Below are 24,310 nucleotides of genomic sequence, written 5' to 3' on the forward strand. Positions count from 1 at the left end.
TTCCTCAATATTTAATCTACTAGGTGCATAGGGTGATTTAATATTTTCCACGAGTGGTATGAAGAAAAAAATTAGTATTTTATGCTAAAACCTACTGAAGCATATTCAGAATACTAAGAAAGGGTAATAATTCTTTTCACTTAGAAATTCATTTGGAACTTATAATTCATTTGGAATTCATAATTCATGTGGAAAATACCTAGATAGTCTCTTTGAATATAAATGGTGAGACCTTCAGGGTATAGCCTACAAAATAAAGATAGCAGAGTTCAGAATATCCCAAGGAAAGCTTTGCTTTGGAGATGGAAAATGAGCATCCTAGGGATAAAGACAGCAAGGGTTATGACCAAAGAATCCAAAGATAAAGAAAAACCCTAGAAATATGATATAAAGTCTGAGCCCAAGGAGATTTATAATCAGCAGATAATGACAGATAATTTTCTGGGACCAATGATGTCTGACATTAAGTTTGAGGATGACTCCTACCTTTCAGTTATTTATTAATTTTATTTTCATTTTATGGCTGCACCAATGGCACACAGAAATTCCTGGGCCAAGAATTGAATCCAAGCCACAGACTGCAACCTAGGCAATGTTGGATCCTTAACCTACTGTAACAGGCCAGAGGTCAAACATGCACATTATTTTTAGCAACATGGATGGACCTAGAAATTATCATGCTAAGTGAAGTCAGCCATACAGTGAGACACCAACATCAAATGCTTTCACTGACATGTAGAATCTGAGAAAAGGACAGAATGAACTTTGCAGAACAGATACTGACTCACTGACTTTGAAAAACTTATAGTTTCCAAAGGAGACAGTTTCAGGGGTGGGGGAATGTGCTGGGGTTGTGGGATGGAAATCCTATAAAATTGGACTGTGATGATCACTGTACAACTATAAATGGATAAATTCATTGAGAAAAAAACCAAAAAACAAAAAAAACAGACACATTCGCAGGTACCTGAGCCATTGCAATTGGCTTCTTACCTACTGGGCCACAGTGGGAAATCTGACTGCTACATTTTACTTTATTTTTATTCATTAATTTGTATTTTTATTAAAGTACAAATTATGAAGTATTTTATTCATTAATTTATATTTATATTAAAGTATATAGTTGATTTACAATGTTGTTTCAATTTCTGCTATACAGCAATGTGAGCCAGTCATACATACATATATATTTTTTTCTCATATTGTCTTCCATCATGTTCTATCCAAGACACTGGATATGGTTCCCTGCGCTGTAAAGTAGGACTTCATTGCTTATCCATTCTAAATGTAATAGTTCGAATCTACAAACCCCATGCTCCCAGTCCATCCCACTCCCTCCCCTTTTCCCTTTGATAACCACAAGCCTGTTTTCTATGTCTATGAGTCTGATTCTGTTCTGCAGATGGGTTCATTTGTGCCACATTTTAGATTCCATATATAAGTGATATTGTATTTGTCTTTTTCTGACTTACTTCACTTAGTATGAGAATCTTTAGCTGTATCTATGTGGCTGCAAATGGCATTATTTTGTTTTTTTATGGCTGAGTAGTATTCCATTGTGTATGTATCACATCATCTTAATTTATTCCTCTGTTGATAGACATTTAGGTTGTCTCCTTGGCTATTGATAATAGTGCTGCTATGAACGTAGGGATGTATGTTTCTTTTTGGACTGTAATTTTGTCCAGATATATGCCCAGCAGTGGGATTGATGGATCATGTGGTAGTGATGCCTATCTTTTAAACACTGCCTTTTCCCACCCACAAATCTATAAGTCTGCTATGAACTTATGCTTTAGTAGAATGAAGAAAGAGAGAAGGTGTTCAGTATGGACCAATAAGAACAGCAGCATCAAGATATGAGGTATTTTTAACATTTTTAATTGAGATAAAACACATGACATAAAATTTACGGTTTTAACTATTTTAAGCATTCAGATTACTATCTTCAGTATATTTGCATTTCAAATATTCGCATTTCTTTACCTTGCAAAATTGAAACTCTACAGCCATTCAACTTTCTGTATCTATGAATTTCACTACTCTAGGCACCTCATATAAGTGGACTCAAATAGCATTGCTTTTTTATGACTGGCTTGTTTCAGCCTGACGATTCCACTCAGCATATTGTCCTTGAGGATCACAGCATGGTTCAGAACTGCCTTTCCTGTTAAGGGTGAATAACATTCCTTAGTCTGTATACACCACATTCTGTTTAGTCATTCATCTGTTGATGGACACCTGGGTTGCTTCTATCTTTCGGCTGTTTGACTAGTGCTTCTCTGAACATAGATGTGAGATAAGAGTTCTGAATGTGACTCAGTGCATTAGCATAAACCAACCCAGCAACATAACACTCTTTCCCAGAGGGTCAATTTTGAAAGAGGTTAAAGCAGACCTGTGGCTTATGTAGGCTGGCAAATGTTTTTCCGCTATATCCATAGATCACTAAACTTATCTATGCTTCAGAGAAAATATATTTTCATACAAAAAGTATACGTTAAGGCAGAGATTTCCACTGAAATTTCCAATAGGCATCTCAAACAACATCAAAATTAACATTTTGATCTTCCCTTCAAATCCAGCCCTCATGGATGTTCTTCTCATATCAATTAAGGACAAGGGCATCCTTCCAGATGCTCAGGACAAAAGGCGTACTGGCACACTTCACTCCTCTGTTTTCTTTGTTAGCAAATCCTATATGTTACATCTTCAAGTCATACTGTGATCTCAGCCGTTTCCCACCACCTCTAGTTCAAGCCACCCTCATCTCTTGCTTGGACAATTGTGATGGCCTACTAATGCTGGAAACTCATCTTGCTCCTAGTCTATTCTCAACGTGGGATCCTTTTAATCCTTAAGTCAAATCATAATGCTCCACTTTTTAATTTTTCAACAACCTTCTTCCCTGTGTAAGATCCAAAAACCTTGAAATGTTTTCTGCATCTTTATAGGATCTGGTCGTCTGTTCTCTCCCAGAACTGACCTCCTACTATTCTCCACTTTCCTCCTATGGCTCCGGATACACCATCTTCTCTGCTGTCGCTCAGATATGCCAGCCCTCCCCAACCTTAAATGCTCTCCCTCCAGATCATTCTTGGCTCCCTTTCTTACCTCCCTTAAGGTCACCTTTCCTGTTAGGTCTTTCCTAGGCAACCATATTAAAGTGGCAAATTTTCTCATCCCTGAAACACTCCCCATCCTCCGTCCCTGCCTTATTTTTCTCCATACCATTTACCTCCTCTCAATATATTATGAATTTTTTTCACTTTTTTAGATATCTTTTATCCTATACCACAGAAAGTATGCTTCATGTGGGTCAGGATTTTATCTGTTTTGTTACTTACTGTATTCTCAGCAGTGCACAGTGCCTGGCACAAAGTGAGGGCTTAATATACTTTTTAAATTAATTAAACATGTAAGAATGAATTAATAAATGAAAGCAAAGAGTGAAGATTTAGGAAATAAGAGAGATGAGCAGGAGTATTTTAAAAAGTAGAACCCAATAAGTGTCAACTAGGATTCTTGCATTTTATTTATTTATTTATTTATTGGCCATACCCATGGCATATGGAAATTCCCCAGCCAGCTTTAGCAACACCAGATCCTTAACCCACTGAGCTGTGTCAGGGACAAAACCCACACCTTAACAGCAACCTGAGCCACTGTGGAGAAAATGTCAGGTCCTTAACCCATTGCACCACAGAGGGAACTCTAGATTCTTGCATTTTACTCACCGTTGACAAAATATAAATATGGTATGTCAAATAATTAGCAATTAAGAAATTATAAGAAAAGAGGTAAACAGCCTTGATTTTATGATTGAAGATCATAAAAGATATTGAAGATAACATTGAAGATACTGAAGATAACAAAATCAGTTTATCTGAAAGTTATTTTAATCTTGCACTCTGGATTCACCCACGTGAGCCTATCTACAGAACAGCTACAGACCCAAAGGACATGGAAAACAGACTTGTGGTTGCCGAGGGGGGAGCGGGAGGGAGTGGGATGGATGGGGAGTTTGGGTTTGTCTAATACTAATGGATGGGGAGTCTAAATACTACATTTAGAATGGATAAGCAATGATAATACGAGGAAAAGAATGTATGTATATGTACGACTGGGTCACTTTGCTATACAGAAGAAATTGGCACAACATTGAAAATCAACTATACTCTAATAAAAATAAAATTAAAAATAAAATTAAGTTAAAAAAAAAAAAGGCTTTCAAACGAGTCAGACATCTTCTAGTCAGCACCTGTCTGGGCCCTCACCAAAAGACATTTCTTTTTTTTTTTTTGTCTTTTTAGGGCCACATCCACAGCATATAGAAGTTCCAAGACTAGGGGTCAAATCAGAGCTGCAGCTGCCAGCCTATGCCACAGCCACAGCAATGAGGGATCCAAGCCACGTCTGCAACCTACTCCACGGCTCATGGCAATGCTGGATCCTTAACCCACTGAGTGAGGCCAGGGATCAAACCCACTTCCTCATAGATATAAGTCAGGTTCATTACTACTAAGCCACATCGGGAACTCCCAAAAGGCACATTTTAAATGGGGTCATTGGAAAAAAGACATTCCAGTTTTATTAATTTGATCTTTTTCTTTACCACACACTACATGCAAATTACTTTAAGACCAGTCATATAGCCTTCAGCTTCAAGACACTGTACAGATATTCCCTTATGACTCAGTTCTGCTGTGTCTTCAAAGTGGTTTGATACTCAGACAACATGAATACAAAAAAGAGAGCCTCCCCACTCCAACTTTCACAAGCTACACTGTAAAAGCACTGGCCTCTGAAATCACTCAGTCTAGAATTGTGCTGCATTTTTTAATGCAAGTTAGGAAAGTCCTGGCTCTCTGACATAGATGATAGCCAGGGTTCCTCACTGCCATCATGCAAGCTCACCACTTCCAAGTACACCTCCTCTTATTGTCTCTGTGATCTGTTAATTATTTACTGGGTTTTTATGGCATCTGACCTCTAAGGAGTTCAAATCCTATATGAGAGTTTTTAGCAGTACCTTGTATAAACATTTCCTCAGCACTATGCTACAACAATAAAGCAATAATGAAATAAGAGAAAGAGCCTAAATAACTGCAATGAGGAAAATGAAGGTGAAGTTGGAGAAGAAAGAAAAGCAGTGAAAATAGAGAGTTGTCCATTTGCATAATAAATCCAACTCTCTTAAAGAATTATTCTAAAACCCTGTCATGCTCTCTTGTATATCCCAGGCAGGGCCTGACGGACTTCAGAAAGATGGCCAGGTAACCTGTTATATACATTTTGTTATATATATTGCGGTTCTATAGTTTTCTGCATGTAGCAGGTCTTAGGAACATCTTTGAAGAGCTACATACATATTATTTATTTATTATTGGCCTACACTTATATAACATTTGCCATGTAATCATTGCTAAACATCTTATAAGCATTAACCCATTTAATGCTCACAATATCCAATAAAGTAAACACTATTATTAGCCTTATTTCAGTGCTAAGGAAATTGAGGCATAACTACCCAGGGGCAGATCCCAGGCTGGTTGCCAGGCTTTCTCCCTCAGAAACCTTGTTGTTGATCATTACAATAAGCTGAAATTTTATCTGCTCTTATGGTAGAAATATTAATCCCAGAAACTTCTTGATTAACTTCCTTTCACCCTATTTTCTTTGACCTCATGTTTTCTTTTTTCTTCATCAATCCTGAAGTTGTAATAAAAATATTTAATGAGGAAGTTCCCTTTGTGGGTCAGCAGTTAACAAACCTGACGAGTAACCATGAGATTTTGGGTTCGATCCTTGGCCTAGCTCAGTGGGTTAAGGATCTGGCAGTGACATGAGCTATGGTATAGGTCACAGACGCGGCTTGGATCCCTCATTGCTGTGGCTGCGGAACAGGCCAGCAGCTGTAGCTCCAATTTGACCCCTAGCCTGAGAACTTCCATGTGCTGCTGGTGTGGCCCTGAAATGCAAAATAATAATAATAATAATGATTTTACTTACCTTATTTCTTAAAGAAAAAGATCTACTACCCATTGCCTAACTAGAGATTCAGAAGTAAAGTATGATTACATTTTATATTGATTGAATTGCTTAGAGTTATCTTTAGCCGCTCATTTTTTATATTCATCTTGAGGAATTTTTACCCTTAAAAATCTTTCTAGGAGTTCCCATCGTGGCTCAGTGGTTAACGAATCTGACTAGGAACCATGAAGTTGCAGGTTTGATCCCTGGCCTTGCTCAGTAGGTTAACGATCCAGTATTGCCGTGAGCTGTGGTGTAGGTTGCAGATGCGGCTTGGATCCCGTGTTGCTGTGGCTCTGGCGTAGGCTGGTGGCTGCAGCTTTGATTAGACCCCTAGCCTGGGAACCTCCATATGCCGAGGGAGTGGCCCAAGAAATGGCAAAAAGAGAAAAAAAAAACAAAACTTTCTAACACTTAGGGCAATTCGCCCTTTAATAAGCCAAACATGAGTAAAATGTGGCAAGTAGATGTTTAGGGAATAAACTAAGTCTCATTGACCAGGGGACAATTTAACTTCCTATACCATGTTTCACCATTTCTGTAATTGAGATATCTTCAATACTGTCGTAGTAAAGAGTAAGGTCTTTATTCCAATCACAGATATTAGTTTCCAATAAAAATATTGCATCAAAGTATTTAAACTGTTGTGGTGAGAGAAAACAGCTAAATGATACAGTTAGGTTGAATAACTGAGAAGTTAATCATTCAAAATAAGTTTCAGATGGCAACTGAAAAACTTTCTATCAATGTAATTGAAGATTGGTGGTTACATTTTTCTGCATGTTAACTGAAGTTATTTTGCCACAAATCACATATATCTGCTCTCTGACCCACCTTGTCTAGGTCTGCCCAAGATCTGAAGTTTCCTGGTCACTCGAGACTTCCAGAACAAGTATGGAAATCATAAAATTGTCATTGTCCGATCCCTGCTTTTGAGCTTCGATGTCTTCGTTCATTTATTCTTTCCATCAGGCATACATTAAACACTTACTGGACACCTCCTCTTCCCCAAAGATAGAAAGACAAAAGGGAAATTAGAATTTCCTGGCTTTGGGGAAGTCATGTCTAAAAGCAAAATGGATTAACAAATAGACAGCTGTCCACACCTGCTTAGTCAAGTCATCTCTTAGAAACCACTCTGTAGCCATAGCTCAAATTCCTTCTTTGCACCTCAGGTGCTGAACTCTTCGCGTAGTCAACAGATTAGGGAATTTGACAATCTATTTTAAATGAAAGCGTTCACTAGATCACACATCCTAGAGTCTAGGAACCCTGTGTTTTTAATCATTCTATCCACTCTCTTCCAGAAGCCACTAAAAAAGTGCTTTATACAGAATAGATATTCAAAGTTATTTTATTTTAACTACATAGCTTTTAACTATGTAAGTATATAGGGCCTACAGGGTGTTCATTTAATATTTCTAAGTTCTCCATCATAATAAAAAAATCAGAGCTTTGATATGGACTTTATAAAATGAAGAAAGGAGTGAGAAATTGCAAAATACCTGTGAGTTATTTAATCCAACAAAAAGAGATGTACTATTATATAATCCTTTTAAATGCTTTGGAGAAACTGAAAATGACAAAATTAAGACTTTATGGAGCTGTCTGTATTCCAAGTGTTAAATTGATGATTAAATCTGATATTTAGACCAACAGAAAATATTACAAGTTTTCATGAAATATAAAGGAAAGGGCAATGATTTTAAACAAGAGGAAAAACCCCATACCAATTTACATAGAAGAAAGATAAGGAGAATGACCTCTAAATATTTTCCTGTTGTAGTTAGCTCTCTGGATATAGATATTACCCGCTAGTTATACTTTTAATTGAAAAAAGATAAAGTTGTCTTTGAGGTCATTAGTTTTCCTGTATTATAATAATCAAAGAGGTAGATTTTAAAAGGTTAAAATAAAAAAAGATTTTGCAGGGTAAGAGAACCCCACATCAATTCCCAGCAGAGTCGCTCTGCCTCAGGAAAAAGTGCAGCCTGCTTGAGTAGCTGAAAACAAATCTAGAAACATAAATACCTGTTCCATTTAAAACATTTTTTTGCATTTCATTTAATTTTATCAGACACATGAGATAACAGGTTGATCTTCTTATGGTCAAAGAATCATCCACTAGAAGTACATCAGCCCTTCAGGGCCTGGGTGCTCTGAGCATCATTCACACTCTGAAAGCTAGTTCTCTTTTTCATCCAGTTTGGTATCTTGCTCTATTAAGTTCAGATTTATCTGTGGCAATAAACTTTATTTCTACCTGTTAGAAGTTCTTCTGATTTCTGTTCAAATCATGTTTCCCTCTTAATCTTGCTAGTGTGTGAGCCACAGATGTTCTTCCTTTATGACTAAGGAAGGTTTGAGGTGTGTCAAACATCATATCTTGGTTTCAGCTGTAGAGACCCATATAAAATCATTACTTAATTTCATCTAAAGTCCCGAGTAATGGTATAGTCATGTCCCACCTAGTTTTCTACACCTAATGGCTTGTAACCTATGTTCAAAGAGGTCCCTCTTGAACATAAGCCAAGAGAGTAGCCAAATCAATTGAACAGTGTGTTTCTCACTCCATTGGAATGGAAAAAAAGAGATCTTGACCCCTTGAACATTCTTTTTGTCAGACAGGAGAAATAATGTCTTCACAATGGAGATTTCTTAGAAAACAATAAAAATTAAAAAAATAAGGTTTTTATGTTAGAAAAGCCAATTGCCATACAAAACAATTTGCAAGGCTAGTTAACCAAATTAGAATTATTTAACATTATCTTTTGTCTAGTGTTAAAGGAAAATAATCCTTTTTACTTTTACTTTTCAATACATAAAATACCAAATATTTTATGTGTATGACTAGTAGAAGAGACACTGAATTAGGAGCCAGGAGAGTAAGCAAACCACTTAATAACCACTCTCAGAATACTGATGTACAGAATATTTTTAAAATATAAGTATTTTCCCCCAATTTATGTTCACAACCCATTTTTATGTGTGGTTAATGAAACATCAAATAACTCCTTACTAAATCTCAAAGCAAGCATCCATCCCTGACAATATACTCAGTCTAGGAGTCTATTAAAAAACTTCCTAGAATAGAATTTTACCTTTGCTGAAATGTGTTGAAGCATTTTCACTGTGTGCTTTATCTCTTCAGAACATTTGGCAATGGTAGATACTTTTGAAATCATCCAATACCACAGACATAGATTTTACTTGAATTCTTCACACCAATAAATAGTTTTATTGCTAAGTTATACACAAAATGGTAAAAGAATTACTTATTACTAAAAACTGTTTATTAGCAGTTAAAGTCAAATAAGTCATTGTTTTAAAAGTATTTTATTCTCATTTTTGGAGGAGATTTGCAATGATTTACTCATTATGGCATTTAAAAATAGAAATGGTCAACTAATTTCTTTTCATTAGAGTCTAAAAGGGTGCTGCAGCCTCAAGAAGAAGAAAAAAGCATTAAATCCAGGACTTAACCCAGACTCGCTGCCATAAGCCTGACTTACTGTTTGTGTGACATCGAGCAAATTTTTCAATCTATGAAAGAGAGGATGATAACATCATTTAAGGTTTCCAAGGTGACTAAATGAGACAGTTTCCATCAAGCACATAACACATTATCTGACACATGATTGGGACCCACTCAATGTCAGGAATTATTACATGAACCTCTCTCATTGTGTATTTTAATATGTAGTATGGCTTCACAAAGCAGTGCGAAAACCAAAGGTCTTAAAACGCTGGGGGAGAGAGTGGGGAAGAAAGAAAATAACTAATTTAAAACAATGCAATGGAATAGAATAGAGAGCCCCCAAATAACCCACACATATATGGTCAACTAATTTTTGACAAAGTGCTAAAAATACACAGTGAGAAAAGACAGTCTCTTCAAAAAATGGTATTGGAAAATCTGAATTGCTACATGCAAAAGAATAGGACTCAGTCTTACAACTCAAGATGGATTTAAGATTTAAAGCATAAAATCTGAAGCCTAACAATTCCTAAAAGAAAACGGGGGAAAGCTCCTTGACACTGTTCTTGGCAATCATTATTTTGATTTGACACCAAAATTATAGGAAACAAAAAGAAAAAAAAAAAAGGAGGTGGAACTCTATCAAACTAAAATGTATCTGCAAAGCAAGGGAAATAATTAACCCAATGAAACGGCAAACTTCAGAATGGAAGAAAATGTTTGCAAACTATCTATTAGGTATAAATAAATTTAGAGTGGTAACTAGACAATTATAAAGTGGCATTTATATTTTTTTTCTCAGACACAACTTCCTCATGAATAGATACTTTAAATATTATTTTTCATTTGCTTGTCAATTATGGGCCATCATTAACCACACTGCATATTCTATAAACAGATCAACTTCAATGCATAAAAGTGTAAAACACTTCATGGGTGCTTTGGTGGTCACAGTTGAGCAAGATGTCCTCATCCTGGAGTTGGTAGTAGAGGGACTAGTAAAGCCCACTGGTAACTGAACTGCTGGGTTCAGTAGAGCAGGTGCAGTAGGAGTATACAAAGTAAATTCACACTGTACCTAGATAGGGATTCAAGGTGTATTAAATAATGATGAAACACAAGCAGAATTTAGATGAGTGGAGAAAGACAAGGATTTCTATGTGAGGAAGACTGTAAAATCAATGATCAAGGTTTAAAAGGAGAGCCACGCGAGAATCAAAAAGTAGTAATGTTTGTAGAAAGATGGGCTAATTGCAGATAAGAATAGAAAGATAATTTGAGGCTTTCTCATGCACAGTATTGAAGAATGAGAGGAAGAGGTTAAACCTACTAAAATTTACTGTCCATATGAAATTTGAAAATTATTATAAGTGAATAACAAAAAATGAATTCTATAATTATAAATTAAACATTTTATTACTATCCACATTATAATAAATAATGCTGTCACATTTTTAGTGAAGTCAAAGTTCCTACACATCAAACTGAAAGCTTAATTTAAAGGTCTGGTAACTTAAAACAGAGGCTTTAAACTGGCCCACCTTCCACATTGTAACAGGAAAGTTACTCTCGTGAAGTATGTTAGTGCAACTCACAGCTACAAGTTAGCTCTTTCTTTGACAGAGAATTTTATTATATTTCCTTTTTTGTTTCATATAAAATATGTCATATTTCAATTTTAAAGATACTGATTTCTTATACGTTGTACATCTATAAATATTTGGCATTTGGTGGCAAAACAGTGTAACTGAAAATTGTTAAAGAACGTTTGTGTTTAAAAAACCAATATATCAACATACCGTTTGCAAAGAATACAGTTTAAATATATTAAATTTATATTAAAAATACCACAGAAATTCCAAAGTATTATGTTATAGAAGAACTCTTATGTCATCTAACTAAAATACTAGTAAACAATTTAAAACAAATTATTGAAAAATATACTTTGAAAGATTTATAAATATAAACAATTTTCTCTTCAAAGGGAGTAAACAGTATTTTCAGGTAAATTAACTGTATCAAGATAAACTATATATTAATATAACCTTTCTTCACTGTTAATTGGTTATAATTTGGTGCATCCACTATGGAAAACAGTATGGAGGTTACTCAGAAAGCTAAATATAGAACAACCATATAATCCAGCAATCCCACTCCTGGGCACATACCTGGACAAAACTTTCATTCAAAAATATGCATGTACACATATGTTCATTGAAGCACGATTAACAATAGCCAGGATATGGAAACAACCCAATTGTTCATCAACAGATGAGTAGATGAAGAAGATGTGGTACATATACACAATGGAATAGTACTCAGCCATAAAAAAGAACAAATAATGCCATTTGTGGCAACATGGATGCAACTAGAGAGGCTCATACTAAGCGAAGTAAGCCAGAAAGAGAAAGACAAATACCATGTGATATCACTTATATTTGGAATCTAAAACATGGCTCAAATGAACCAATCTACAAAACAGAAACAGACTCAGAGACACAGAAAACAGATGTGTGGTTGCCAAGGGGGAGAGAGGAGGAAGTGGGATGGACTGGGAGTTTGGGATCAGTAGCTGTAAAATATTACATTTAGAATGGATAAACAATGAGATTCCACTGTAGAGCACAGGGAACTATATCCAATCTCTTGGGGTAGAACATGATGGAATATAATATGAGAAAAAGGATGTATATATATGTACGATTGGGTCACTATGCTGTATAGCAGAAATTGACACAACACTGTAAATCAACTATGCTCTAATGAAAATAAAATTAAATTCAAATTTAAAAAACTATAAATTAACAGCATTAACATTCATGAGACTTACTATAAAGAATAACTTAAGGGCAATTAATTTCTTTTTTATGGGTAGCAAATTCAAAGTTCTTGAAAGACTTCATTAAATCAAATGTGAGTCATAATCAAAATCAAACAGCAATATAAAACCATGAACATATCTCTAGAATAAAGGAAACCAAATATGGTAAACAAAAGACAAGCCTATGTGCCTGGATGGTAGAAGTTCTGCCACGAGGGCAGTTAGGAGGACATCCCTCTCATAGCTGAGGGGGAAGAGGAGCCAGTGTAGCACATGGGCTTCAACATGTTCTCATAAGAGGGTCTGAAGCCTGACCTCACCAGACAGGAATAAGAGACTTAAGCAATAAGTAATCTAGTAATTCTCCACGACCAGTACTATTCCAGTTTATGAGATTTTGTTTTGTTTTACCTATAAATGTTGACTATATAACTACTTGATTAAGGAAAATTAAATACATTTAATCTTACAAAGGGAGGCATAATAAATGGTCAAGTTTTCACATGGAAAAGGATAAAAGAAAGTTGCAAATTTTTGATAAGCCCATGATTTGATTAATTAAAGAAATTTATGAAAGAGTAAAAAGCCAATATTTAAAGAAAGATAGAGATTTAAAATGTATAATGTACAAACACCAATGATGTAGATTTGTTCTATGATTTAAAAACAAAGAGATGAGGGCTCTCCACTTATACCACAAGCCTATCCTGGCAATTCCCTGAGAAACCCTGGTAGCAGTCTATGGGGACCCTTCAGAATGCAGGTTCTTGGGCTGCCATTCCACACTTTATGTAAGCTGAGACCTGCCCCCCACTCCAGCCTAAGGTCCAGATTCCCCATGTGCCCCACATAGCCATTTCCGTGTAAGTGTCACCACTTCCTAGGACTTCCATCCTGAGCTCTGAGCTTGGGACCTAGCCTTGCTGGGTATTCTATACCACCATTCCATTTTGCATTCTCTGACTTTTCTCCAAAGCATTTTCTCTCCAACCTCTGAGGATCTCCTCTTCCTGACAAGGAACTTTAAAGCATTTCCCTTCTCTCCTAAACTTGCATGACACCTACTATAAACTGTGTTGGAGTTTTAAATGAAGACTGAGAAATTCATTGACTTCAGACATCCTTGCATTTTATCCATACCAAATCCCTGAGGCAATGATTACAAAGCCTGGCCTATGAAATGAGAAGAAAATAAATAGAGGGGTGTTGACTTAAAAAAAAAAAAAAAGCCCATGCAACCTAAAAGTTGCGAATTTTATCTGGGGACCTTACTAGGGACTATGGCCTGGGAGAGAGCATCCCAGAGAGCTCAGAGTAACTGTTCCAAAAGAGTCAGGGAGGAGCCCTCTGTAAAATGCGGATAGTAATAATAATACTCCTCCATAAGATACTTGTGAAGATAAATGAACTAATACATGTAAAGTACTTAGAACAATCCTTGACATATAATGAGCACTATAGAAATGTTTACCACCAGCCCAGCCTTTAATTTTTAACCCAGTTATTTACATTAAAAATGAGCAGCTTATAGCTGATAAGGGGTAGATGGATCTCTATTCAGTCTAACAATAGCTGCTTTTTAATTACAATAGTTGACTGAATATTATGTGTTAAACTAAACCATGATAAATTTCTGGAAGTAGAAAATGTTCAGGCAAATTTTCTGAACACAATTAAAAAGAAAAATGAAACGAAACCTTTATAACAATAGATTAACTGAAAAAATTTTTAAAATTTAGAATTTTTTAGAAAAAATTCCCTCCTAGATCATTGAAAGGCACAATCAAAATCAAATGTTCAGACATGAATGACGATTAGACTACTTCATTAAGAGCAAGGAACATAAACTCCAAGTCATATCTTTCTCACTCGTATTTCACAACTATGGTATAAAGTTATTGGAGATGCTTCAGTTGAACTTAAATGTTGATAAACTAACTTAATAAGCCCTCTTATGAAATACCATTTGCAATGTTACATGCTTAGGGGCTCAGGAACATGTCTGGAAAGTAAGACTTAGTCCAAAGAGTACCTAAAGTCTGCTCTTTTATTTTGTTTTGCCTTATGTAAATGCTGTCTTTGATCAAAAGCAATATTCACTCTGACCTAGGCATAATAACAGTCACAAATTTAGCATAGATACATAGGACAAGCTGACAAAGGAAAGAGTAAAACAGAATGCTAGCACATGAACCATGGTTCAGAATAAACTAAAATAATAAGTAGCATGTATTCTCAGATGAAGATACATTCTCACACACACACACACACACACACACACACACACACACCCCTCTATCTCTTGATCAGTAATGAGAGTTTATTTCTGAAAATTATGCCACTTTGATAAAAGTCATTAAATGAAAAAATACAGTTCCATTAATTTTCATGAAGGTGAAAAATGTGTCCATCAAGTAATAGAAACAAGGTATGGAAATTACAAATAACACTTTGAAAGCAAATAAGTAGTTTTTATATAAAATAGAATGGGGGTTTATTGCATTTGTTATTTTATTTTGCTTTCCGCACCTTTTCTTCACCAATTTCCAGTCCTCAAAGAGTTTATAATTATCTTATATTCAAACACTAGGTAAGAATTAAGCACAAAAAAACCCCTAAAGGCCAAAAAAGACAAAACAGAAGAGAGCTTTGATATCCCTCAAAAATAGCATGTGTGCCCATCAGAGTGAGAAGTCTTCTCGATATACACTTGGCAAAGCAAGAAGCTTTGGTTCATACAAACATAACACAAAATTGAAATTTGTTCCGCATGATATTTTCTGATTAGAAAGTGTAGTGTTAAGTAAATTGGTATGTTTTCACTCACAGCCATAATGTTGAAATATAACTTCTTAAAATATACTTATTTCATGTATACTTCAGTGAAGATTTTCATTTACAGAAAACAAAATATCATCCAAAAAGTGGATAACTTTTCACAAACTATAAGAACAAAGTCATTAACTAGTTTTATATGAAATATCTATAGAAATGGGTGCATGTATCTGTGTGTACAACTCATAACTGCTTTAAGTTGAGGATGGACAAAAATCTGTAATAAAAAGTTACATTTGAATCTGGGAGAAAAAAATTAAACAAGATCCAGAGAACTGTACTTCATTTCTTTACTCTCCTGATAATTTCTAATGCCTCCAGTCTTTCAATTTCCAATTTTTGAACCTCTGGTATATCCTATGCAGTGGCAGAAAGTTCTCAAAGGATAACAGACAAACCGTGGCATGGTTCTAACTATACTCCTTAAATAAATAATGAGGAAATTATTTTATTCATTCTAAAATGAAAGAACAGCAAAAATTTCAAAGTCCCCTCTCTAAAGACAATTTTTCATCATCGAACAAAACTAGATATGAGTATTTAATGTTTCATAAATGTTTATCCAGATGTGAATAATATCTTTATTTTTAGACTGACAAAGAATTACACTAAAACTACATCAAACTGGCAGACCTGGAAGTGAATCTCTCAGAACAATGGGCACCCTCAGAGCAGAGAGTCTCTTGGGTTTTTAGTTCATCACTAACTGCACTATGCTGTCCTCAGGCTCTGCTTCTCCATACCTGGTTGTCTGGGGTCTCCGGAATCATCTTCTCTGAGAAAGCGCTCAGAGGAAGAAGAAAGAAAGAAGAAGGAATGGCACGAGCCCAGGATGTTTAGATGGAGCAGGAAAGCAGATCACCTCGAGTGCCTTGGATTGAGTTCTCCTGAAGCTGACTGTGAGTCAGCGATGTCAGGACAGGTGAATTCCCTAGTGTTTATCAGTGTTTGGGGTGAAGTGCACCACGTGATGGGTAAATATCATTGAGTGAATGAATGAGTACAGTTTCCCACTGAAAATGGAACTCTCAGATACAATTCCCTAGTAGAAAGCCACTGAGAGATGGGATTAAGATGGAGGAATAGAAGGACTGGACCTCAACTTCTCTTCTAAAAGCAACAAAATTCACAACTGAAGACTGAACATTCTTCACCCAAATGGACTGCAAAACTTAAAAAAAGATACCCTACTCCAGAAGAAAAAGAGGAGGACACATCAAGAGGTAGGAGGGGCAATTTCACAATTATAAACAACCCCATCCCTCCTGGGTGGGAAGCTCCAAGGACTAAAAACTAACTGGTTCACAGAGACTCACCTACAAGAGTGAAAGCTCTGAGCCCCACATCAAACTCTCACGTGTGGGGATCTGGCACTGGGAGAAAGATCCCCTGGAGCATCTGGCATTGAAGGCCAGTGGGGCTTGTGTGCAGGAGCTCCACAGGACTGGGGGAAATGGAGACCCCATTCTTAAAAGGCACACACAGAATTCCACGTGCACCGGGTCCCAGGGCAAATCAAAGTCTCCATGGGAATCTGGGTCAAACCTGACTGCAGTTCTTGGAGGACATCCTGGAAAAACAGGGGTGAACGTGGCTTGTTGTGAGGGAAGGACATTGAAGGCAAAGCTCTCAGGAATATTCAGCAGCTGCTTTTCTCTAGAGGTGGCCATTTGGGGAAAATATGGCCCCACCCATCAGTCAGCACTGAGAAGCCCCAGGGCAAACAACAATCCAGGTGGGATCACAGCCCTGCCCCTCAGTAAACAGGCTACCTAAAGACCCCTCAGGCACACAGCTGCCTCTAATCCCATCCAGAGACAAAGCCCCACCCACCAGAGAGATTAGAATCGGCTCCACCCACCAGTGGGCAGGCATCAGCCCCTCCCATCAGGAAGCCTATAGCAAGCTCCCCATACTGACTTCAGCCACAGGGGGACAGACATCAGAAGTAAGAGAGGCTACAACTCTATTATCTTTAAAAAGGTCACCACACCAAAAACCTTTAAAAATGAAAAGACAGAGAACTATAACTCAGATGAGGGAGAAAGGAAAAACGCCAGAAAAACATCTAAGTGAGGAGGAGATTCTCAGCCTCCAGGAAAAAGACTTTAGACTGGTGATGTTGAAGATGATGCAAGACATTGGAAATAAACTGGAGGCAAAGATGGATAACTTACAGGAAACACTGACCAAAGAGACACAAGATAGAAAACTTAAACAAGAAGAGATGCAAAATACAATAACTGAAATAAAAAATTCACTAGAAGCAGCTCACAGAAAAATACAGGAGGCAGAAGAATGAATAGGCGAGGTGGAGGACAGATTAGCAGAAATTACGAATGCAGAACAGAAAAGAGAAAAAAGATTAAAAATAAATGAAGAGCATCTCAGCGAACTATGGGACAATGTGAAACACACCAACATCTGTATTATAGGGGTGCCAGAAGGAGAAGAGAGAGAGAAGGGGACAGAAAAAATATTCCAAGAGATAATAGCCAAAAACTTCCCTAACATGGGGAAGGAATCATTCACTCAAATCCAGGAGGCACAACGAGTACCATACAAAATAAACCCAAGGAGGAACACCCCGAGGCATATACTAATCAAACTGACTAAAATTAAAGACAAAGAGAAAATCTTGAAAGCAGCTAGGGAAAAGAAACAAATCACATACAAGGGAATCCCGATAAGGCTATCGGCAGATTTTTCAACAGAAACTCTGCAGGCCATAAGGGAGTGGCATGATATACTCAACGTGATGAAAGGAAAAAACCTCCAACCAAGATGACTCTACCCAGCAAGGCTCTCGTTCAGATTCAAAGGAGAAATCAAAACCTTCACAGAGAAGCAAAAGCTAAGAGAATTCAGCAACACTAAACTATCCTTACAACAAATACTAAAGGAACTTCTATAGGCAGAAAAGAACAAGAGAAGAAGGAAAGGAAAAAGAGCAGCAAAAGCAAATCCAAAGCAATTCATAAAATGGCAATAACAACATACATATCAATAGTTACCTTAAATGTGAATGGACTAAATGCCCCAACCAAAAGACATAGACTGGCTGAATGGATACAAAAACAAGACCCATATACATGCTGTCTTCAAGAGATCCACTTCACTCCTAGGGACACATACAAATTGAAAATGAGAGGATGGAAGAAAATATTTCACACAAACAGGTATCAAAAGAAAGCTGGAGTAGCAATACTCATATCAGACAAAATAGACTTTAAAATGAAGAACATTTTAAGGGACAAAGAAGGACATTACATAACAATCAAAGGATCAATCCAAGAAGATGATGTAACAATTTTAAATATCTACACACCCAACACAGGTTCACCACAATGTATAAGGCTACACTAACAACCTTAAAAGGAGAAATCAACAATAACACAATCATAGTGGGGGACTTTAACACCCCACTTACAGCAATGGACAGATCAACCAGACAGAAAATCAATAAGGACACACAGGCCCTGAATGATTCATTAAACCAGATGGACTTAATAGATATTTAGAGGACATTCCATCCAAAAGCAACAGAATACACATTCTTCTCAAGTGCACATGGAACATTCTCTAAGACGGATCACATCCTGAGCTACAAGTCAAACCTCGGTAACTTTAAGAAAATTGAAATCATATCAAGCATCTTTTCTGACCACAATGCTATACGACTGGAAATCAACAAGAAAAAAACTGCAAAAAACACAAACACGTGGAGACTCAACAACATGCTACTAAACAACCAATGGATCACTGAAGAAATCAAAGAGGAAATTAAAAAATACCTAGTAGGAAATGACAACGAAGATAAAACACTCCAAAACCTATGGGATGCAGCAAAAGCCATTCTAAGAGGAAACTTTATAGCAATACGAGCCCACCTCAGGAAACAAGAAAAAGCCCAAATAAACAAGCTAACTTTACATCTAAAGCAGGTCAGGAGAGAAGAACAGACAAGACCTAAAGTGAGTAGAAGGAAAGAAATCATACAGATCAGAGCAGAAATCAAGGAAATAGAAAACAAGAAAACCATAGAAAAGATCAATGAAACAAAAAGCTGGTTCTTGGAAAAGATCAACAAAATTGATAAACCCCTAGCCAGACTTATCAAGCAAAAAGAGAGAGGACTCAAATCAGTAAAATTAGAAATGAAAAAGGAGAAGTAACAACAGACATCACAGAAATACAAAGGATCATGAGCGACTACTATACTCTGAAAACTCTAAGACACTGATGAAAGAAATCAAAGATGACACAAATAGATGGAAAGATATACCATGCTCGTGGATTGGAAAAGTTAATATTATCAAAATGACTATACTACCTAAGGCAATCTACAGATTCAATGCAATCCCTATCAAATTACCAAGGAAATTTTTCACAGAACTTGAACAAAATATTTTAAAGTTTGTTTGGAAGCACGAAAGACCCAGAATAGCCAAAGACATCCTGAAAAAAGAAAAATGGAGCTGGAGGAATCAGGCTCCTGGACTTCAGACTATACTACAAGCAACAATTGTCAAAACTGCATGGTACTGGCACAAAGACAGACATATAGATCAGTGGAACAGTATAGAAAGCCCAGAATTAATCCCACGCACCTACAGCCAATTCATCTATGACAAAGAAGGCAAGGATATTAAATGGAGAAAGGACAGCTTGTTCAATAAGTGGTGCTGGGAAAACTGGACAGCCACAGGGAAAAGAATGAAATGAGAACACTCCCTAACACCATACACAAAAATAAACTCCAAATGGATGAAAGACCAATATATAAAACCATACACTATACAACTCCTAGAGGAAAACATAGGCCAAACACTCTCTGATAAACGACAACAACATCTTCTCAGATCCACCTCTTAGAGTATTGACAACAAAAATAAAAATAAACAAATGGGACCTACTCAAACTTCAATGTTTCTGCACAGCAAAGGAAACCCTAAACAACACAAAAAGACAACCCACAGAATGGGAGAAAATCTTTGCAAGTGAATTGACTGACAAAGGATTAATCTCCAAAATTTATAAACAACTTCTGCAGCTCCATACCAAAAAACCAAACAACCCCATCCAAAAATGGGCAGAAGATCTAATCAGACAGTTCTCCAAAGAAGACATACAGATGGCCAAAAAACACATAAAAAGATCTACAACATCGCTCATTATTAGAGAAATGCAAATCAAAACCACTATGAGGTCACCTTACACCAGCCAGAATGGCTATCATCAAAACGTCTACAAACAATAAGTGCTAGAGAGGGTCCTATTACATTGTTGGTAGGATTGTAGACTGGTGCAACTACTGTGCAAAGCAGTATGGAGATTCCTCAGAAAACTAAACATAGAATGACCATTTGACCCAGCAATCCCACTCCTGGGCCATCTATCCAGAGACAACCATGACTCGCAAAGACACACACACTCCAATATTCATTGCAGCACTATTTACAATAGCCAAAACTTGGAAACAACCTAAATGTCCATTGACTGAGGAGTGGATCCAGAAGATGTGGTACATATACACAATGGAATATTACTCAGCCATTAAAAAGAATGAAGTACCAGCATTTTTAGCAACATGGATGGATCTAGAAATTATCATGCTAAGTGAAGTCAGCCATACAATGGGACACCAACATCAGATGCTTTCCCTGACATGTGGAATCTGAAAAAAGGACAGACTGAACTTCTTTGCAGAACAGATGCTGACTCACAGACATTGAAATACTTACGGCGTCTGGCGGAGACAGTTTGGAGTGTGGGCGGATGTGCTTGGGCTGTGGGATGTAAATCTTGTGAAATCAAATTGTTATGATCATTATACAACTACAGATGTGATAAATTAATTTGAGTAATAAAAAAAAAGTATCTTGCATGGATCAATCAGAACATTCACTCCAGCCAAGTCAGTCCTTAGGTCTCTGCTTAAAACAAAACAAAACAAAAATAAACAAAAGAACTACATCAAACTATAAAGGAAGGTACTAAAACAGAAATTAGTATTATACAAAATATAATACAATATCACTTTGAAAACTCAGAAATGTCACATGATCTTGTATTGTCTATGCATCATTCTATGTGTTAATGATTAGAAGACTCTAAGATATGAAAGTTTTAGGGAATTAGGTATATCCAAAATAATCCTATGAAAAATTATTTGTTACCATTTGGGGAAGAAAAATCACTAATATCTTCTTGTTTACTCGTCATCTATGTTTCTCATGAAAATATACGGTAAAATATGCCAAGATAGCTTTCCAATTATTTATTTTTATCAGTGATCTTGATTTTTATAAAGGAGAACTTGCTTTCATGGACATTATAATGATACTTAGTTATAAAATACAATCTCGGAGTTCCCATTGTGGCTCACCAGAAACAGACCCAACTAATAGCCATGAGGATGGAGGTTCGATCCCTAACCCCGCTTGGTAGGTTAAGAATCTGGTGTTGCCATGAGCTGTGGTGTAGTTTACAGACAAGGCTCAGATCTGACGTTGCTGTGGCATAGGCTGACAGCTGAAGCTGTGATTTGGCTCCTAGCCTGGGAATGTCCATATGCTGTGGGTTTGGCCCTAAAAAGAAAACAAAAAAACAAACAACAAAAAACAATCTCTTCTCACAAACTCTACCCACATGTTAGGAAAACTAATATTACTAGCTAGCATTTATGACTCAAAAACATTTTCTGTAATCAAGCATAATTATGATATACTGCACAGGGTAATAAAGGTCCATGTAAAGAAATAGAAGAAAGAATTGTTGTAAGAAAGAATGATGAGCAAAATCTACTTAAATGCTTAAAGGAGGGGAGATTATACAGTTAGCTGCTTTCATAGTGCTGAAAATACATATACACGTATTATTTATTTTCATTCTCCATTTCAACAGCACATTCTAATTATCTTCCAGCTCATTTTCTATATTTTCTGAAAAATGATTATCTTCAAAATGTTTAATTTTCCCTAGCATGCTTTCTCATAAAAGAAAATTTTAATTATGATAAATTCTTTGTCTTTTCATGTAAAATGATACACTAAAATGTTTTATATGCCTTCATATAGAAGACTTTTGGTAGGGAAACAAAACCCATTTAATGACAGAGATTACTTGATATTTTTAAAAAATTTCAATCATATTTAAAACTAAAACTGAAAAATACAAAGTGTGCCATTTTTTAGTTAGGGCACAAGTGTGTAAATATCACAGAATCAAACTAATATAAAAAGCTAAAACAGATGCACCTCCATCCCCTCAAAATAGGAAAGGCTTCTCATTAAAAAAGCACTAGGTTTTAAGGGGCAGCATCAAAGTTGGGGAATTGTGTGGGGAACTCAGTTGCTGATTATTCTTTGTCTGCCTCTTTTCATCCATTTTCCGCCTCTGTTTTGCCTGTCATCCTGCTATGTGGATTCCATCACTTTCCCTCTCTTGCTCTCTGTCTTCACCAGGCAATGGTAGGCACCATACAAGATTGAGAGAGGGTAAGAACATAGACAGGCTACTTTGTCACCCATTCCCTTCCTGCTTTGGTGTTCCATAAGCGGCAGCTGTGGATCCCATCTTCGCCAGACTTGAATGATGTCGGTTCTCCCTATCCACCCTGGCTAGGGCGGTTTCTAGCTCTTTTAAATCTCAACGTGCCTCAATATGGTTCACCAGTTCCCTTTAAATAGTCTCTTTAGTAAATCCTCATCAAAAGCCCAGAGAAGCATGTCATCAGTTTCCTTTCTGGCCACCAATAAGTGGAAATTGAAAATTGTAGAGTCCAAGGGCAGTTTGGTCTAAAATGACTTTGTACCGGGAAGATCTCCTTTATTTCACAGGGTTTCATTTAGGTCCAGAGGCAAATTCCATCCTAGCTGCATTTAAAGTGGAAACTGAATTCAGTTTAGGACCAATATAAACAAAACGAGAATTTGAATGAGGGACTAGATAAACCCCACAATACACTCTCCAAAACAGTTATATATTTGAAAATTTAGAGTTTGGAGAAAGCAGCAGAGAGAAAAGCAGGACTTGAAGTTGCCTTTTTCTGGGTGTTCCTAAATATTTCCAGTGATGGATTAGCGATGCCAATAGCTTTCATGTGCCAAGGAGACAAACAGAACTCCTGAGTTTTGCTCTAAAGAACTTCGAATTGCATAACATAATTGTTTTTAAAGTAATACTGTTTGTTCCATCAAAATAGTTAAGTAAATTGCTACTTCAGAAAAAAAAAAAATGCCGCATGTTGATCATAAAGCTGTGGGTACCCACTGGAACACTGCCATGTATCTAGTTTGATATATACATATTCCTATTTGTTTAAAGAACTCTTTTGTGTATCTACTCACTTAAAACACAAGGGCCCTGTGTCTTTACTATCTACAGATCTAGATACCTACCTAAGCATCTATGACTTTTCAGAAAATGGCACATGAGAAAGAACAAGACAGAGGCAAGAGAAGGTAAGCTGCATAGAGGAAGGCAGAATACATGCTACTTATGTTGCTAGTAGCTATTCTCAGCACATCTTTCCTACTCTGTGCACGTTTTATTGTCACTACCTGTGCTGTCCTTATGGTAGCCACTACCCATAAGTTAAATAAAATTTAAAATTCAGTGCCTTAGTTCTATTAGTCCCATTTCAAGGGTCAGTAGTTATCCTATTGGACAGCACACAATGGATCCATTTAAATCATCACAGCTAATTCCCTTGGATTGCACTCTGTGAGACATTCCAATGAATTAACATCTCACAGAAAATAAATTTGCACGTTCACATATATTAGAGATATTTAGTATTATTTATGACAAAATGAAATCATCTAAGCAACTTGGTTCAGGATATTTTCCGACTACAATAACTTAATGTGTAAATATGCATGATTTATAAATATATTAAAAGTGTCTTTCTCTAGGTTTCTTCAGTTAAAATAAAAGGTCAAAATAATATTGACTTAAGCAGCATAGAAGTTAATTACTCTCAAACAAAACAGTCCAAAGAGAAATAATCTCCAAGGGCTGAGATGGTGGCTCCAGTGGAAGAGTGACTACCTTCCATCCTGAAATCAGCCTTCTATTCATGATTTAAGTAAGCCTTTCTCTCTTCTTTTTCTCAATTTTCAAAGTGAGATCATGAGTTG

The 24,310-nt window shown here is 36.5% G+C and overlaps 1 protein-coding gene and 1 long non-coding RNA gene across 5 annotated transcripts in view; both read right to left on the reverse strand.

Moving 5' to 3' along the window:
* LOC146395129 (uncharacterized) overlaps positions 1 to 6,998 on the reverse strand; it is a 122,992-nt gene extending 115,994 nt beyond the window's left edge. Inside the window, exon 1 of the long non-coding RNA XR_014831862.1 lies at positions 6,868 to 6,998. This is a non-coding gene — a long non-coding RNA (uncharacterized LOC146395129). The remainder of the gene's footprint in view (positions 1 to 6,867) is intronic.
* The window catches only part of SGCZ (sarcoglycan zeta), a 1,018,982-nt gene that overhangs the window by 931,906 nt on the left and 62,766 nt on the right, over positions 1 to 24,310 (reverse strand).

This window comes from Sus scrofa, chromosome 17, assembly GCF_054392235.1.
Source record: "Sus scrofa isolate SSC_HxYL_T2T_F1_AM1 chromosome 17, Sscrofa_HxYL_maternal_Yorkshire_Landrace_v2.0, whole genome shotgun sequence".
NCBI lineage: Eukaryota > Metazoa > Chordata > Mammalia > Artiodactyla > Suidae > Sus > Sus scrofa.